Below are 11,531 nucleotides of genomic sequence, written 5' to 3'. Positions count from 1 at the left end.
GAACTGCCCTGGAAAAAACAAGGAATAAATTGAAACTTGGCCTGGATCCTATGAACGTAGAACATTGTAGACTGGACATTGGATAACTGATTCAAATACTGTAGGCAGTTTCTAATTGAATGTTAGGAAACATTCCCTAACAGCAACAGAATTTAATAGTGGAACCAATTATCAGAAAATGTAGACTCCACTTCATGGATGCATTCAAGCAGAGGTTGGACACCATCTGTTGTTGATGTCTTTTTGCTTTAATTTGGATTCCTAAGTGGACTGGGGAGGGGAGGGTTGGATTTAATGGCATAAACAACTCCTTTCAAGTCTATCATTCTATAATTGTATCACTAATGAATGAGCCCTTGAGGAACCAAATAGGAGAGGAGCAAAGAGTTTGCACAATAGTACTAAAAAGAGATGACAGATCTGATGTACAAAGAATTCTTTTGAAAAGGGAAAATGCTGATTATTTTAATTTGTAGTGACACCAAGTCATACAGATTCCTAATAAAGTTGTTCCCCCTTTTTCTCATTTGAATCCCCATCAAGTTTAAAATACTTTTCAAGTTCTGCATCTATAAAAGGCAATTTAACAAGCTTGGTCCTTTTGATGCCTTATTTTTTTTTCCACTAACCCCAATATTTGATAAGAGAATAAAACCTTAAAGCTTCCTTTCTTCCTTCTTCTTTCTTAAAGTGATTGTACTATAGAAACTGAGTAAATAATTAAGATTAACATTTTATGGCATCCTAGTGGATGCTAATTAGACCGTTTTTGCTTTATTCATGAATAAAATGACTTATGGGCTACAATGCAGAACAGAAAAATAGAATAAGGAAAGCAAAAGTAAATTAATATGATTTCTATTTTTATTTCTATTCCAAACTAAGTTATTCTGAAAGCAGAAGAGTAATTGCTATCAATTTGATCCATCCCCTAGCAACCACCAACAGGTGACCATATAGTTCTACTCAGAATTTCTTTCCTGCAATTATATATGTGGTGGTACTTTTATTTATGAAGTAGTTTCTTTTAATGATCCTCATTTCCATGCTTTTATCTCATCTTCCTTGAGTTCATTTATTCAGGTTTCTATTCTACACTTTTTAATAATAATAATAATAATAATAATAATAATAATAATAATAATAATAATACAAAGACCTAAAAATAGAAATAGAAAGACTGTGGCAAAAGCAAGCAAGGGTAGTACCAATAGTCATAGGTGCCTTGGGTGCAATCCCAAAACAATTGGAGCACCACTTGAACACCATTGGCATTGACAAATTCGCTATTAGTCAATTGCAAATGGCAGCCTTATTAGGAACTGCTTCCATCCTGCGACTATATCTGTAATACTATCAAACATCCACATCTGCCTATCCCAGGTCCTGGGTAAGGACTCGATAGATAGACAAAATGTCGCATCCAGTCTGAACATCTGGCTGACTGTGCGATGATCAATAATAATAATAATAATAATAATAATAATAATAATAATAATAATAATAATAAAAATAAAGTTGGAAGGGACCTTGGAATTCATCGACTCCAACCCCCTGTTCAGGTAGGAAACCCTACACCGTTTCGGACAAATGGCTGTCCAGTCTCTTCTTAAAAACTTCCAGTGTTGGAGCATACACCGCTTCTGGAGGTTGTTTTAATTTCCTCCCTTTTAGATTCTTATAAAAAAAAGAAAATGATCTTCTCATAATTAGGACTATTTTATATCTGCAGTAAAGTTATATATGTATCAAAACTTCATCCGTGATTTTTCTATCTTCATGTATGTCTGTGTTCTTAAAGAGGAGTGTATTCCCATGTCCAGGGGGCAGGGAAATGATATCCATGTATGACAGGGGTCTTCAAACTTGGCCCTTTTATGACTTATGGATGCTGACTGAGGAATTCTGGGAGTTGAAGTCCACAAGTCCACTGCAGGCCACTTTAGTTGACTGTGTTCAGCAGGTCAGCAGTTCAAATCTCACCGGCTCAAGGTTGACTCAGCCTTCCATCCTTCCGAGGTAGGTAAAATGAGGACCCAGATTGTTGGGGGCAATGTAAATATATATATACATTGCTTACTGGTGTACACCGCTTAGAGAGTGCTTGCACTTAAAAGCGGTATATAAGTCTCATAAATAAATAAATAAAAGGGCCGTGTTTGAAGACCCCTGATGTATGAGATAAATTTCTCCTTGAAGCAATATACATTATTCTGTTACAGTACTTACACTCTGTTTATTAATGTAATAATGAGAAAATCCCAGTAATATATTTCTGCTCACTAATCAATGATGTATATCAACTATTTCTTATGTAATACATAGAAATGACAAAATGCATATAAGTAACCATTGAGACTTCCATTTTAATATGTCCCATGACCAGGAAATATGATCGCACTCATTGAAATATAATGTTCAGCTATCACATTCAAGTATAGTGCTCACGGCAATGCACATTTTGTCCATTTCATTATGTAGTACCCAAAAAGTTCAGGATCTTTTAAACATCTGGCAAGGAAAAAATAAGAAGTGATTATAAAATGATCAATGACATTTCCACTCCATCTGCTAAGGAGGGAGTGAATCATAGCGATGACATTTCCTGATTTGGATCAGAAGAGGGTTGCAACAAAACAAATGCATACTTTACTGGCTACAAAAAATTAGCATAGAGAAATTATGTATGTGAATGTATGTTTGTGTTTCATGCTTCAAATGCAATACAAAAACAGTCAGAGATACAAATGTAGGTCTTGTCTCCCAAAGGAGTGACACCATTCCTCAAAAAGAAGGACTTGATTTGAAGTGGACAGGTGTGCTGCCACTTATGCTGAAATACTTTTTTTGTTTCAAAAAAACTTTGTTTGTTTCAAATTCAAAGTACTGCCTGTTATGCCTTTTCTATCAATAAAACTAAAGAAATCATGATCAAAAATAGGTTTTTCTCCTGTTTGCTGTATTGAAATTCAAAAAGAATTAACTTCAGTGGATCTGCAAGAATTGCAACATATATAGGCAGGCCAAGGGGGCGATGGCAGAGCAGTTAAAGACACTGGGCTGATAGCTCAGATTTGAGACCCAAGTGCCACACAAAAGGGTGAGCTTCTGTCACTTGCTCCAGCACCTGTCCACCTAGCAGTTAAAAAGCATGCAAATGCAAGTAGATCAATAGGTACCACCAGTGGGAAGTGCCCATCTAAACAAGCAGGAGAGTGTAAGTTCCATCCTGCCTTAAGCATGACAAACCGGCTGGATGACTCTGGGCCAGTCACTCTCTCCCTGCCCATTCCAACTCACAGGATTGCCACCTTGAGTTACTTATAGAGTAATACGGCTGGGACAAAAATCTAATAATAATAATAATAATAACAATAATAATAATAATAATAATAATAATAATAATAATAATAATATGCAGTACAACAGCATCTAGTTGAAAACAATCTCTTTCCACCTGAGCAGAAAGGAAACCGCCCCAATAGCAGAGGAACAAAAGATCAACTCCTAATAGACAAAATGATCTTGGAAAACTGCAAGAAAAGGAAGACCAACCTGAATGTGGCATGGATTGACTAGTGAATACATGAAATACATGAAAAAAATAGCTGGGAAAGCAGATAATAACAAGACCTGGCAATGGCTAAGAGCAGGAAAATTGAAGAAAGAAACCGAGGGACTAATTCTGGCTGCACAAGACCAAGCCTTTAGGACAAATGCATATAAAGTCAAAATTGAGAAGACAGCAACAGACAGTAAGTGCCGCCTATGCAAAGAAGCTGAAGAAACAGTGGACCACCTGGTAAGCTGTTGCAAGAAGATTGCACAGACTGACTACAAGCAGCGGCATGACAAAGTAGCAACAATGGTGCATTGGAAGATCTGCAAAAAATATCATTTGCCTGTAAGCAAAAACTGGTGGGATCATAAAATAGAGAAAGTCATAGAAAATGATAAAATTAAACTGCTCTGGGACTTCAGAATTCAAACAGACAAGCACCTGCAACATAACACCCCAGACTTAACAATTGTCGATAAGAAAGACAAAAAAGTCTGGATAGTGGACGTGGCAGTGCCTGGAGACAGCAGAATAGAGAGAAAGAACTGGAGAAGATAACAAAATACAAAGACCTACAAATAGAAATAGAAAGACTGTGGCAAAAGCAAGCAAGGGTAGTACCAATAGTAATAGGCTCCTTGGGTGCAATCCCAAAACAACTGGAGCACCACTTGAACACCATTGGCATTGACAAATTCGCTATTAGTCAATTGCAAAAGGCGGCCTTATTAGGAACTGCTTCCATCCTGCGACGATACCTGTAATACCATCAAACATCCACATCTGCCTATCCCAGGTCCTGGGTAAGGACTCGATAGGTAGACAAAATGCCAAATCCAGTCTGAACATCGGCTGACTGTGCGATGATCAATAATAATAATAATAATAATAATAATAATAATAATAATAATAATCCCCCAGTGAGGCACTACCTTGACGTGGTTGTGGGGCTTGTGTACTCTGAGGAAGATGAGAGCTATGCCAGAGGTTCAACCATACTGGACAGGTCTCATCAGAGGAGTCAGACAAAGAGTGTCTCTCCCATAAAAATATGGTGAGACGTAAATTTCAGAATGCCGTACCGGCTCGGATGTCGCCCGGGTTAACAAGGTCCGCGCTAGATATTGGAGTTCCTGGATATCTGGTGAAAAATGGGTTACAGGACTCAGGACTGTTGGCTGAGCAACCAGGACCAGCAGCTGCAGAACTACTGGAAGAAAAGGTGTTTACCCGTCGCAGATACACAGTGATGGAAAACAAAGAAATAATGATCTGTTACTACAGATCAAGTCCAACAAGACAAGGATATCTAAAACGAATGCACCAGTTCTGGAAAGAACAACATCCAGAATCAGAAATAACAGAACAGAGACTAGCAGATCAACGCCGATTTATAACACGAAATAAAGTATTCACAGAAACAGAATTGGACGAACTGCAAAGGTTTACCCAGGGCAAAGAAATCAAAGCCTTACAAGAAGTAATTCAGAATGTAGAGGCAAACCAGGGGGAGTTGGCAGTGAAAGAATCCAGTAGAGATATACAACTGTTCTCATTTGGAAACCAGGCACCTCTTCCTCAGGAAGAACAAAACCCTCTAACTAAAGAAATAAAAGAATTGAAACAAAGAATAACTGAGCATCTAGAACAGCACAAAAACAACAGAATAAGGCTGCCTGCATTGAAGCTTGTTCCAAAGAAACAGCTAGCACAAGCATTAAAAGATGCAAATACTGCAATAGCAAGTATAAGCACCAATTCACTGCAAGAAACAAACCAACTAATGTACAGCACAGCTGCAGTTATAACAGAATACCTGGGATGCAAAATCAACAAAAAAGAAAAACAAACAAACAGTGCACCACAAAAATGGAAGGTTAGACTAGAAAATAAGATCAGCAAGTTAAGATCACATGCAAGCAAGCTAGAACAGATGAAAGAAAAGAAGCTGAAGAACAAGAAGACCAAAGAATACCTAATCAAGAAATACCACTTAGAAACAAGGAAGATCAAGGAAGCACTGGAAATAATAAAGCAACAAATAACAGCTATAGCCAGGAAAATCAGTAGATATGAAGCTCGAATTGCAAACTATAGGCAGAACCTCCAATTTCAATCCAATCAGAAACGTTTCTACCAATCCATCAATGGAGAAACTGCAAGGAATCAGTCAGTACCTGACAAGGAAGAAACAGTGCAGTTCTGGAAGCAGATATGAGATAGCAGAATAGAAGAGAAAGAACTGGAGAAAATAACAAAATACAAAGACCTACAAATAGAAATAGAAAGACTGTGGCAAAAGCAAGCAAGGGTAGTACCAATAGTAATAGGCTCCTTGGGTGCAATCCCAAAACAACTGGAGCACCACTTGAACACCATTGGCATTGACAAATTTGCTATTAGTCAATTGCAAAAGGCGGCCTTATTAGGAACTGCTTCCATCCTGCGACGATATCTGTAATACCATCAAACATCCACATCTGCCTATCCCAGGTCCTGGGTAAGGACTCGATAGGTAGACAAAATGCCAAATCCAGTCTGAACATCTGGCTGACTGTGCGATGAATGATAATAATAATAATAAATGGAAGGGACCTTGGAGGTCATCAAGTCCAACCTCCTGCTCAGGCAGGAAACCTTACACCATTTTGGACAGATGGTTAAAAACCTCCAGTGTTGGAGCATTCACTGCTTCAGGAGGCAGGCTGTTCCATTGGTTAATTGTTCTAACTGTCCTAAATAGATATATTTTTCTGTGCATAAAATATGTTTTCTTTTACATGGGTAAGCCTAAGATATATGTCCTCTTTTACATGAGTTTCCTATGTGAGGTCTCTTTTGTTGCTAATGTTAAAGCCAGCTTTACTGTAAACCTATAAGAAAAAAAACCTGACACTGTGAATACAGGTGGTGGAAGACTCCTTAAAGCAAGATTTTTAATCCCAGCTTTTTAATGCATTGACCCGAGTTCATTTATCAGTTATCTTATCTCTATAAAGGAGATTTTATTCTATAATTAAAATATTCAACTGTTAAAATCTTTAACAAGACTAACTGAAGCTCCTGGGTGCTTTTAAGGACAGTCCCATGTAGACTACTGTAGGGTGTTCAATGAATAAATTTCAGAAGCTCATTTTAGAGGGTAGGTGTTGCTATAGCAAAGACAGTTTTCCAGGATCGCAATAGATGGTATTTCTTAATTGAAGGAAACCAGCTCAGTGCTGGATGGAAATGTCTTGGCAGATGCTATGGAAGAGAGACCCTCAAGTAACCAGAACTTGATAAGTACTGACCAGCATCTTGAATGCCACCCAGAGGAAACTGGCAGCCAATGCAGTTCATGAAGTAGGGGTATTACACGGGCATTCTGAGGAATGCCTATTACTGCCCACTGTTCTACAATGGGTCTGTTGAAACTTCAGAATGATTTTCAAGGTCAGGCCGATGTAGATTGATTTGCAGTAGTTAAGCAGTAAGGTGACCAGGGTATGACTGATTGTCTGAAGAATTTCCTGATCTAAGAAAGGATAACTGACATACCAGAACTGTGCAAAATCCTTCCTGGCTATAGCTGCCACTTGTTCACTGAGCAGGAAATGTGAGGCCAGAAAGACCTCTAGAGAATGAAAGAAAATGACCTTGGCACAGAAAAACCAGATTGTTCACAGATCAAAAAGGAGAAAAGTGCAACTCATGCCCAAATAAATCCAAGGGAAGGAGAACAAGACTCAGACAAATACCTCCTTAGTCTTGCAAGAGTATAAGGAGGGAGAACTTTAAAGCACAATCAGATTTGCAAGATTCTGTTATACTGTTCCATCATAATAAAAGTATTTTAGATTTCTATTGTCTCACTAGATGGCATTGCATAATAAAGGGAGCTCAGAATGCTGTCAGATCAAATCATGGTCAAAGATACTGAAAACTGCAAAGATAAAGGAACACAAGTTTGGATCTGCCATTATCTACAAACATGAGCAAAGCTATCAGTAATAAATCTCAGCCTGAAACTTGTCCAGATACTCAATTTGCTCAGATTCTCGTGAAGTGCAGACTGGCCACTTTCTCAATAACCTTTTCCAAAAAAGGAAGCTTGGAAAATAGATGATAGTTATTGAAAATTGTTGTTTTCAACAGGATGGCATATTCAGGAGGGTATATACTACCATCTCTTTCAAGCAGGAAATGCCACTCCCTCCATCAGGGGGGCTAACACTATAATAATTTTGTATTAATGGCGCACATGATCATTTTTAATGTCACCAAGTTGCATATATAATATATTAATTAATTAATACCTAGGAGAGGTATTTTTCCTCACTTAATATATATTATATATTAAGTGATGAAAAATATCTCTCCTAGGTATTAATTGTTCTTTTCAGATGCTATGAAAGGGCTAACCAAATATATGATAATTGTGGTGTATAAATCATGACAACAGAAGACTCATTACATGTGCGTATGTTTTAAATTGTGTAGACATAATCTGGGAGTTTTCATGCATCTAAAAAAAAGGCCCATTCATTGAAATGACTTCCTGATCCTTCAACATGACCTTCTTTTATAACATCTAAACTCCCAACTAAATACATCAAGCTTCATAATCCTAAGAGATTATAACACTAGAATCTATTACAGTACTAGAAGAGGTATTTTTCCTCCATGGTGACATTTAAAAATTATTATGTGGGTCATTAATACAAAATCATTGTCCAATTTGGACTGAGGGAGAAAATGTCACAATTTGGAATTATAGAGCTGGCACCAACCTAGAGTTGTTAAATATAATGTCATATTTAAAGTGATATAAAATTTAATGACATCAGAATATAAATTACAATCTGTGAGCAACTGTTCCAGCTCAGATAAGGTCATCCATAATAGGACTAGGAAAAACAAAAGATGACACATGCATGTTAATGCATCACACACATTTAGTGACTTTCATTACTTGCTTCAGATATCGAGATACTAGTATGTAATTGTGGCATTTGATGTGATGACATCATATGCCATCATTCCATAATTATCAGTTTTGCTGAGCCCATGGTTTCTTATGATTCAGCTATTAAATCTCAGAATGTATTCTTTGCTTTGCTTTTGGGGGAATAGTTTGCAAATATATTTGATTCAAATTGTAATTTTTTAAATAAAGTAAAAATCATAAATATAATATTTTCAACTTTATACTTATTTATTTTTGATTTGTAGTGTGAAAAAAAACTGAAAACATATTTTCATCTAGATAAGGGAATTATATCTATGCCCTTCTTACTTTGTCAGGTTGCTTGGGAAGGAATGTGTGGTTCTTGCAGTGGGTAATTCCTCTTTAAGACAGAAGTTAGTCTTAACCATTTGTTAAGGAAGCAGTGGTTTGCTCCTTCCTCAAGTACAGGGGTCTTCAAACTTGGCCCTTTTATGACTTGTGGTCTTCAATTCCCAGAATTCCTCAACCAGCATCCCTGGCTGAGGAATTCTGGGACTTGAAGTCCACATGTCATAAAAGGGCCAGGTTTGAAGACCCCTGCTCAAGAAGCTATTGCTAGACTCTATCATCCAGTTTCCAACCTTCCCTTTTTAGATCGTAAAGAAGGTGGTCATGCAGCAGCTTCCGAGCCCTGGAAGACACAGATTCTCTGGATGCCTTCCAATCAGAATTCAGGCCTGGGTATGGGACTGAGATGACATTGATTACATTCTTGATGACTTTTGGTAGCAGTGGAATGGTGGTGGTTTGTCCATCCTTGCTCTTTTTGATGTCTCATAAAATTGATCATAGTATACTTATGAAGTGGCTCCTGGAATGGAGGATAGGCAGCACATTTTTCTGCTGTTTCTTCTCTTCCTTCAGGGTCATTTTCAATTATGTTGAGAGGGGGCAGAGGTCCAGCCTGTGCTTCTTCCTCTGTGGGATATTGCAGGATTTCATATTTTCTTCTCTCTTGTTTACATTTACATGAAGCTGCTGGGCTAATACAAATCTTATTAGAGAAGGGGAAAAAACCCACACAATTTCAGATCTTTTCTAAAATGTTTCATTCCTATTTTGTGAAAAGCAATATAGGAAAATAAGAACAGTGAAACATAAAATATTTATACTGCATGGGAGATCTTGATGCCTTACTTTATCTTTGTACTATAAATCAGTACGAAGCAATCTTGCCACCGCATTAACTGCCATCCCGTGAGTTAAAAGTTGATTGAATATTACTTTTGAGAGGTGAAATATCTTTTGGGTAAATGTAAGTAATGCCTTTGAACATTTAACATAACTGGATATGACTAACACATAAATTACTAAAATGTGGTTTCTTTATCTGAATACATCATAGGCCTGAATACTTCATACCCATTAAAGAAGATTTTGAAAGCAGAAGGAAAAATCAACAAGCTGTCATCAATTTGTATTTTTCTAAATTAGCAAAAGATTAGAATACTGAGATATCACTCATATTGATTTAAAAAATGCCACGTGGAGAAGAACATTAAAAAAAAATTTTTTAGGGCAATAGTGTTCAAAGAAAGGTTTGAATTCTTGGGCTCATGTTTAGCGATACTAATAGTGGTACTATTCATTATTTCTTTACATAATTGTATTTTGGTATTTTATCTTTGTTGTTAGTAGAATTGTATGTTAGTATTTTACCTCACTTCCAAACTATCCAAGGGAAATTATATACTTTTCCTTCATTTTATTCTCCCAGAATATTTTTATATCTTATTCTTTCTTTTGTTTTCTAGGAATATTACATAAAGAATTCTAATGTTTCAGATGTCACAATATAGCAATAGATGGGTGGATGCCATGATGGCCTCCACATTTTATCAAGTAAAGGCTTCTGACTAGGCATTATTTCTTTCTTTCACAGATTCTGTTTTCATTCAAAATAGAGACTGATCAGTTCAAAATTACTCAGATCTGGATCCCATCCCCTCCCAGTTCATTTCATTATTAAGCTTATTCTTGACTTAGTTGATATTTATATAAAACATCATACAAATAATAGGGTAATAACATTAATTTCCAGAGTTTAGATGTTCCTAGTTAATATAATTATACCAAATATATTGTCAGAGGGCAGGTAAATTGGGAGATCCAGGAAGTTCAAATGGGTATAAAGATTTATTGTAAGCTTAATCTCTCTACAAGAATCTGAACTACTAATGATGAAAGCAATTTGGCAATAACTAAGGAATTATATCTCTTCTGGGCATGAAGGGATTCATGACTGATGATGTGTTTGACCCCTCCCTCAGGCTCAGTCTGATCATCTCCTACATATATAGGGGTATAGATTAAATGGATTGGAAAATACGAATGAATTTCTAGATCTGGATCAGGATCACTGATTGGAAATGGCAAATACATATTACAAATTTCAGGGAGAAATTTCTAAAACCAGAAGTCGTGCTGATTTCTGCTAGAACAATGTGCTGCATATTGTACATACTTTATTAAAATAATCGTGATTTGAATAATAAAGACTTATTCTTTAATATAAGCAACTAAATATGCATTTATAAAAAATATAATACTGCACTAAGATTAAGTGACTAGATATCACTCTTAACTGAAGAATAGAATAGAATAGAATAGAATAGAATAGAATAGAATAGAATAGAATAGAATAGAATAGAATAGAATAGAATAGAATAGAATAGAAAGGGACCTTGGAGATCTTCTAGTCCATCTGCCTGCTCAAGCAGGAGAACCTATACCATCTCAGACAAGTGACTGTCTAGCCTCTTCTTAAAAATCTCCAGTGATGAAGCACCCATGATTTCTGGAGGCAAGGTTTTCCACTGGTTAATTGTCCTCACTGTTAGGAACTTTCTCTTTAATTCCAGGTTGCTTCTCTCTTTGATCAGTTTCCAAGCATTGTTTCTTGTCCTGCCCTATGGTGCTTTGGAGAATAACATGGCCCTCTCTTCTTTGTGGCAGCCCCTCAAATACTGGAGCACTGCTATC

This window comes from Crotalus tigris, unplaced genomic scaffold (assembly GCF_016545835.1).
Source record: "Crotalus tigris isolate CLP2741 ecotype Arizona unplaced genomic scaffold, ASM1654583v1 scf7180000023680.619571, whole genome shotgun sequence".
Lineage (NCBI taxonomy): Eukaryota > Metazoa > Chordata > Lepidosauria > Squamata > Viperidae > Crotalus > Crotalus tigris.
This window is presented reverse-complemented; position numbering follows the sequence as displayed.